This window comes from Sphaeramia orbicularis, chromosome 9, assembly GCF_902148855.1.
Source record: "Sphaeramia orbicularis chromosome 9, fSphaOr1.1, whole genome shotgun sequence".
NCBI lineage: Eukaryota > Metazoa > Chordata > Actinopteri > Kurtiformes > Apogonidae > Sphaeramia > Sphaeramia orbicularis.
Window position 1 is genome coordinate 47,504,496 of NC_043965.1, and position 8,955 is coordinate 47,513,450.

At 43.1% G+C, this 8,955-nt stretch overlaps 1 long non-coding RNA gene across 1 annotated transcript; it reads right to left on the minus strand.

Moving 5' to 3' along the window:
* Positions 1-38: 38 nt before the first annotated feature.
* LOC115425211 (uncharacterized) lies at positions 39-8,250 on the minus strand. Its single transcript, XR_003936204.1, has 3 exons — positions 8,240-8,250; positions 4,572-4,577; positions 39-149 (listed from the first exon to the last, which is right to left on the minus strand). It is a non-coding gene; the product is annotated as an uncharacterized LOC115425211 (long non-coding RNA).
* Positions 8,251-8,955: the final 705 nt, after the last annotated feature.

The window sequence follows — 8,955 nt, forward strand, 5'->3', positions numbered from 1 at the left end:
TTGGGAGTTTGTGGATGTGTACCCGGACGGACAAAACTGAGCAGTACCACCGAGAACAGTGGAAGCTGTATGGAGATTTGAACAGAATAGTTTCCATAAATAGTGGCTTTCAAAGAGCGACCGTGGGACTTAGTGAAAAACTACCTGGCCTCTAGGGACTGATGGAGAAACGCTTATTCCAATGTACAGGACGCATGGAAGTATGAAGGCAGTGACGCATGACAACGTTAGAAATGGACCAACCTATTTACGTACAAATGAGCCTTAAGGGGGACAGAAGAGGAGGATGACCCTTTAGAAGGCAGCTCAACAATGAACATACTGGATCCACAGGATTCGATATATAATCCTGAAGATTCATCACTGCTTTGTCAGAGGTGGCGGATGAGAAGTAAGTAAAGTTCCAAGAACAAAGCTATTATGCAGGTACATTTGTACATTTGTTTTCAATGGTAATGTATGTTTTGTAACGACAGACCAGAGTCAACAGCACCAATCCACAGAACCCCAACTTATATCATCTGTGAAAAATGCCTTTTCAAGCTGTTTGAGGTGGGCCCAGTCCAGTGGCGGCTGCTCGTCTTTCAGACAGGGGAAGCTCATTGTCGGCTTACATCAAAAATAATTGTCAAGTTATTTAAACATAAATTCATCCCTCTGTTCCTTTTAAAGAAAATGCTCAGTGACCTTATCATATCAAGCAGGCGTCTTTTCCAGGGACTGGACCAGTGTCCTCTCAATGTCCAGCAGAGCTGGGCTGCTCAGATTGCCTTGGCCCATTGTGTTGTGGGTGTAAGACTTCAGCCTTTTTAAACTACAGATGCTTTTCACTCCGACCTAGCCGACAGTTTGATTGATTTAACTATCTACAAAATGATATTAAACTTGACAAGAAATGATTAAATTATGTAACTGAAACAAAAAAACGCTGAAATTATGTTAAATTGACACAAGGAAGTATAATGAGTGTGTTTTATTTACAGTGCAAGAAATGAACGAGTAATTTCGTAGTGGTTTCTCTCTCTCTTTCACAGCAGAATGTGCAACGGTATTAAACTGAACTGTGTCAGCGAAGGAGCAGAGCTCAAAACAGCTGTCAATCAAATGAGATTCAGCCTTTCGACTGATCCTCCAATCAGCACGTGGGATTCTGGCGTCCAGCCTGGCCGAGCTCCGCCCACATCTCCATTCACCCCCAGAGACGCCCGGGGGCGGGACAACCTCGTGGCATTTACCCAATTACCATCCAGTTTTGACGCAATGAAAAAAACTGTTCCACTTAGTCCCATTGAAGCCCAGAGACGCCCGCAGTCTACCGACAAATGCACTGAGCAGAGATCGAATGAGAAAACAGCGCAACAGGAATGTATGAGAAGTGAACAACATCGCGAGACAGACTCATCTTCATCTGTGTCATTTGTGCCTAGTGGTTCAGGGTTGTGCTGCTGAGCTGCTCCTCTGTCATCAGTAGACTCTGCTCTCCCTTTCACACTTCCTCCAGTTTCTCTAGACTCACCTGCACCTGGATCACAATAAAAAATATCTACAGACATTTGGACTTACTTTACTAATTAAGATATTTACATTGGCAAAATATGCAGCTTTATTTAATATTACTTTGTGCTATTGCCTTTCAGTTGTGGGCTTTGTGTATTTACTGTCTCACTTTTAATAATAAAAATTAAAATAGGTCAGGACTATGGTTTGGGTATAGAAAGTGGTTTTACTGGAACTACTGCTTGTTCACACAGTCTGTTCCAACAGCTCACCTTTTCCTTCCATCCTGACAGGAACAATCCCCTCATCACTACTGGCTCCTGGCTCTGCTTCTGACACTAAATCACATTTTAAAAATGCTCAGAATTCTCAGCACAAATCTTCTATTTTCAAAGCCTTGGTGTCAGTTTCATTCATGTAGTGCTGAATCCTGGAGCATCTCAGAGCACCTTTCATACTGAACAGGCCTACACCATACTCTTCATTGGAGCCTATTTCTTCTAATCCTCTTCCCTCTCTGAGCAGTACCTGCCCACTCTGGACTTGTGGGCTCATGGCTGGTGCCTGCTGCTGGATCTGCTTTCTGAATCTGAGGAGCTACAAGACAAAGTTTCCCAGTTCTGTGGCGTCGCATCATACTATTATTTAAACTGCATAACATTATGTTCCACGCCACAATGCCACACAATTCACTGACTCAATAATTACCTAACTTGAAAGGTGGTTACCCGTTTCATCGTCCTCATTAGTTGTTTCCAACCGGGAGGTCGTTTTTGTGACAAAGTTGCCGATTTTGTCACATTTGGCTGTTTGCTTCCAGAGCTTTCCTCTTTTTAATTCTTGCTTCTCCACACCACCTTTGCTTTTTCTATTATCCATGTTTCTAACAGCAAACACAGCTGACCATCCACAGCCTACAGAACACAGATGGTATATGCTCCACAGATACAGTCTAGAGCTACTAACCGTATGCAAGGACATGTTAGGCCAGGTCACGGTGTGTCCGCAAAAAAGAAGAAAAACAAACAGTTTGCTCGTAGAGGGGGTGGGGGCCAGGAACAGCGGCTGCAGATTATGTGATCAACTCAGTGCTATGACTGAACACCGGCCCCCAAAAAATAAATAAATAAAATATTAAATACATATTTAAAGTGAACTCCGGCCCTCGCGGCCCAAATATTAAATCGGCCCACCGGAATTGTCCCGGTCCTCCCGATTAGCCAGTACGGGCCTGCTTTCAAGCCATGTGATAAATTTTGTGCACACTGGTGAGAATCAGACATTAGGTGTATTAGTGCTAATCCACCCATGAGACAGGTGTGGAATGTCTAGGTGCTGATCACACAGCGTGACCATTACACAGACACTCCTTAGACTTGGGACAATAAAAGGGCACACCAAAATGTTCACTTTTGTCACTTGTCAACATGCCACAGATGTCGCAAATCATGAGGGAACGTGCCATTGGCATGCTCAATGCTGGGTTATCTGTTACTGCAGTGGCAGCACAACTGAATGTGCATCATTCCAATATCAGCCGCCTGAGGACTCGCTTCAGAGAGACTGGTACCACAGTGAACCGCGCACATGCCCGCCGGCCACGTGTGACCACGCCCGCACAGGACCAGTACATGCGGCTCCAGCACCTGCATGATCAGACCCGCCCAGCAACCAGAACTGCTGATGAGACTGTCGGTCTTCACAACAGGCGAATTTCAGCCCAGACAGTCAGGAACCGGCTGCAGGAGGCTCATCTCCGGTCACGTCGACCACACCAGGGCCTCGACCTCACAGCAGCCTGACGTCGGACACGACTGGACTGGGTCAATGTTCATGTGCACTGGACACTTGCACGTTGGAGGACCGTGCTCTTTAGTGACGAATCTCGCTTCCAGCTGTACCATGCTGATAGCAGAGTCCGTGTTTGGCGCCGTGTTGGTGAGTGTTATGCTGACGCTAATGTCCTATGATGGGTGGCTCATGGTGGCGGTAGTGTCATGGTGTGGGCAGGCATTTGCCATGGACAGCGTACACGTCTGCATTTCATCGATGGCAACCTGAATGCGCAACGTTACCGAGATGAAATCCTGAGACCTATTGTTGCGCCCTTTGTGGAGCTCCATCATGTGACTTTCCAACAACACAACGCCCGCCCGCACATTGCCAGGATATGCAGGGACTTCCTAGAGGAGGAGGATATTCCTGTCCTCAACTGGCCGCCAGACATGTCACCAGACATGTCACCCATTGAAAACCTCTGGGATTTCTGGATAGGCGTGTCCGCCACCGGGTTCCAGTTCCCCAGAACATTCACCAACTGCGAGTGGCACTCCAGGAGGAATGGGACAATATCCCCCAGCCCACAGTTGACAACTTGGTGATGTCCATGCGTTGCCGGTGTTCTGCTCTACGCGAGGCTAATGGTGGACACATGCGTTACTGACGTCTGTGAACTTGGCCCATTGACCCCCATTGTGCTCTTGCTGCCATTACTGCAGGACTATTGCTTTAAAATTGATTGCAATGCTCGCAAATTAAAGCTGATTTGTTAACAAATATGTACTGTTATTTTGGGATATGTACTATATTTTATGACATAAAAATAACTAAAAATTAGTGGTGGGCAGCGATTAAAATTTTTAATCGCGATTAATCACATGGCTTTCTGCAATCAATCTCATAGTTGGGGGGTGCATCAACAGGATGTATTGCCTTTCAGTGATATTCCAGACTGGAAGTACTCCAGTGATAAAAATAATTGCACGTCAGTGCTTCCAAACAACTGTGTCCTTCTCAACCCCACCATCTGAGACATTTAAAATGAAAATGTCCATGTAAAAAAACCACTACTTGTACACATGTTTATGTCCCCACCAGTGTATTTACAGTTGTGAGTGACTGACAGGAGTCTTAAGCCCACTAATCAGTACTGATACTAATAAGCCCATTAATATGTGATGTTCAGTTGTTCAAAGCAAGCAAAAGGGGCCCTGAAGTGGTCAGATAAGTTGCACTAACGTATGCTTTGTCCTTTCTGTGTTACCGTAGTCAGTTCGGACATAGAACTAACAGACATGTTTCTTTCACTCTTGTTTGTATGGTCCCAAAACGTTTGCCTGTGAGTATTTCATGTTCAGTTGTTGTAAGAATGAATAGTATCAAATATCTCTGATGTGAACCTTTGTTGCTGAAAAAAGACGTTGTAAATCTTTAATTAACCTGTAAATGTTAATCGTTAGCGTGTCTATGGATTTTCCCATTCAAGTTAGCATCGAGATAAAATGACAACATTCACATCGTAAATGAGTAAAGGTTAGTTCAAAGGCTGACATATTAGACCTAAACACAGCCAATGAATTTGCATAAACTTAGCATGAGCCTGCATAAAGAATTAGCAACCCATCTCTGACTGCTGCATAAACAAATTAGCTTAAACATCAGCATTACTTGTAAAGTTCGCCGGTTTTCTCCTCTCAGCTGCACATACACACAGCACCGGTGTTTGGACTGGCAAAAAAAGCATTAGTTTCAAAATAAGAGTCCGTATGTATAAATCAACTAAGACTTGCTTGAAAGGCAGAACAATAATAAAACGGCGTTAACGTGAGATAAAAAAATTGTCGGGTTATTTAATGAATGCATTAACGCGGTAATAACGCGTTAACTTGCCCACCCCTACTAAAAATATTTGTTCATGCGTTTATATTTTTGTTGTTAATATTCCCTACAATGACTAACATGCAATACTCTACTGCAGGTAGTAATGGAACGTCTGTGTATTATCAATTCTTTAGGCAATATATATATTTTTCTATCTGTTTTTAGGGCCATCCAAAAAGATGGTGAAGTTTGCACAAAACAAAGACTGTACTATACTCAAGAAGTCGCTTGGCAGTCTAAAAAAAATCACATCTATTGGACTGCTGCTTCCTCTACAACACCCCAGGAAAGAGGGGCGAAGTGGACCTCTATACTTTACCACGTGCAACAGATCCACACACATGAAGATCCTGCTTTCCCTCAATGTTTACATCCACTACACATTTCAAGAGATAAGAGCAAATGGTTAAAGCCAGGTGACTCATTTTACCTTTATCATTTTACTTCTATCATTTAATGTAGAATGTATTTATGCAATAAGTTTAATTATGGTTTTGTAAAAGCCACACCAGCATTCTTCAGACTGGAAAACCTGTAAACCCCCAAGAGCAGCTGAAAAGATGTAGAGAAGCTCCTGCCCTCACATGCAGACTTCTATTAGTGTGTCTGGGTTTGAGGACCTCTACTTACCTCCATTAGTACTAGTTAGCAGGCCGGTAACGGTACACAGCTGTACCGAAACGGCACAGTATGATGAGAAAAAGAAAAAGGAACGAAAGATCTCGTTCGATGCGGAACTTTAAATCCGCACAAGTTTCACACAGACATATGGAAGGACGCACACATTGACCCAAAATATGAAATAGCAGCTGATATAAGGTTAAAAAACCAACAAATATGATGTGAACCTGGAAGGAAGAGACTGAAGACCCTCCACCATCAGTACAGTCCAGTTTGGATCAGTTCAGGTTCAGGTGAAAGGCAACAATGAGGAAAGAGACGTTAATAAGACGGACGTTGTTTGGCCCCTAGGAACTACGGTAGTTCTAAAACACTTACACTAGCTCTGTCTGTCTGTCTTTCTATCATACATGCTGTATAATAGAAGAATAAACAGAACGTTGAAAGTATGTAAAGTTTCACGACAGCGTTCGTTACGTTAGTTATGGACCACACCCCCAGGTATATAACTGCGTGCCCCCTCTACCCCCCAGCTCTGACAAAAAAAAAAAAAAAATCCCTATGCACACAGGCACACACAATACACACAGTGTCCTAAACAGTTTGTTCTCTGTCCTAAAATAAATAATTTGGTTCATTGTGTTGTCAAAGTTTCTCTTCAGTTTGTTTAAATAGAATACCAGTTTACCCTCTTGTTAATGTTGTACTTCATGTGGAATTTTTTGGTACAGTCTACTCTTGTTAAACCGCCCGCCGTTATACCGCCATTTCCGCTTATCGCCATCCGCCAGCCCAGTTCCATGCACAAACACTTATACCATTGATTTCCCGACCGTTATACCGCCAGCGGCGCGGCGCGGCACCTCCGAGGTGCGGCACCGTGGCACCTCCGAGGTGCGGCACCCAGTGTTGTCTTTTCCGTGGAAACCGGGTCGAAATGGCTCTTTGAGTGTTAAAGGTTGCCGATCCCTGCCGTACAACATAACAGAATCAAGATTTATTTAGAAACGTAATTAGAACGGGTTAACGGAGGCAGCATAGACATCATATAGTAAAGACATGCACATTATGGACGCAACCCGTTGTAACGCCATTTTCGCTATACCGCCAATTTGGCCGTGAACGGAAGTTGGCGGTATAACGAGAGTAGACTGTATTTTTATGCAGAACTACCTTTCAGGGAAAAGTGCAATACTAATGTTTAAAATACATTTAGTATTAGAAATTTATTTTATTTTCCATTTGATTTGTAGCAGCAGAATTATATTATTCCTGTTTTTCTATATTCTATTTTCTCCAAAAATTGGGGGAAAAATGTTTAAAAATTCATAAATGCATTAATAGACATTTTGAGGGGTTTTCTTTCTTCCCGTACTGAACTGGAAAAAAAATGAACCGTGGCTTTGAAAACTGAAAATGTACCGAACCGAAAATTTTGTGTACCGTTACAGGCCTACTAGTTAGTGTGTCTGGGTTTGAGGACCTCTAGTTACCTCCATTAGTACTAGTATTAGTGTACTGTGGTGACACAGGCCAGTGAATTGTGTTCAGCTCATCTCATTTCCATTTGTATCACTTGAGGCTAACACACCGAACTACCACCAGGCTTATTCTGGTTGACAGTTTTGTAAGTCTACTCACAGACAAATAGGAACATACAGTTTATGTCTCATACTCGATTATATTTGTGTTCTGTACAACTGCCTTTTTCTGATGCTGTAGTCTATTTTCTGTTTGCTCTGATGTAATGATGTTTGAAACATCAATAATGTTGAATGGAATTATCAGTGATACGGTTCTAACAAGCAGCAGCTATAGACCATCTGAATTATTAATATGTGCACAAAAAAGATCATTTTTGGTAAAGTCATCTGAATGTCAGTGGACTCTGATCCAAAGTTATGAGACAAACTGCACTTGTTTGTGTGACCAGACCCAAACTTTCCTTTAGATGTTGATCTGCATTCTGCTTTATTTCCACCATCTGAAGGGTTTCTTCTCCTCTTTTAATCTGTATGCGGGTGCTATAAATAAATAAATGAGAAAATGTGACATTGAGGCAAACTGCAAAGTAAAGCAGACCAAATAAACGACCAAACAAAGCCACGGCGTTGCATAGGGAGACAGCAGGAACAATGGGACGTGGCCTGGGGATCTGTATATGTGAAATGGATTGGCTGTGCACAGGAACAAAACTGTGTGATCAGAATTGATAGTGGGTTCAGTACAGTATGAACTGCTGCTGGGGGGGGGCAGGGGGGTTTCCAGACACTGCCGATGTCTTTTCAGACAATGTTCTGCTGAGGTACACTTGTTATTGATGTCACACAACTTTCAATAAAAAGTCAATCCAGATGATGCCATAGTGTTCATAAGCCAACTGGTGAAATTGTATTGACTCTAAGTTCATGACTCTATAATCCTCCTGAACCATTGCTGGTAGTTGGGCTTGTTTCCCAACATTTCACCTGCAGCCCTGACTTCAGTCACTGCGATAAAACTCTGCTGTTGTCCTGATAGACCAGGAACAACCCCACTGCTTTTTTCCCTCCCTCCTCTAACGTCTAATCTCCCTCATGGACATTCACTAATCTCTCATTTATATTTAAAGCAGAACTTTCTTCAGACATGTTTGACTCAGTAAGTAAATAAACTAGGGATGCTCCGATCCCCATACGAGTATCCAGCATCGGCTCCGATACTCAGTGTGTATACTCGTATTTGTACTCGTAAAAGATATCCGATACAAATGCACCAATACCACTTACGGCCATGTGACATTCACAGTTCAGCGCAGCAGGTACGAGGAGGAGGAATAATGTGTGTAGAGTGTGAAGAGTGTGGAGATTTAAGTAAATACATGATGGTGATAAAAGTAACGCTGACTGCAAGTAACGTTACAGACACAGACAGATACAGACGCAGCGTTCTGTCTGTCCTCTGTGTACATTCCATCCATTTTCCAGATGCTCACGGATGCGTACCCAGATAGAGAATACCACCAGGAACTGCGGGGTACGGAGCAGTGCGGACCACCACCAGCGGAAGTGAAAACGAAACTTATCGCTCATTTCTCTTTTCTCTACCTGCTGAAGCTCAGCTTTTAAACCTTACCAGTGAAAATGCTGCAATATTAGTATCACATTAGTGTTGCCTCTGTCGTCTCCATGTTTGTTA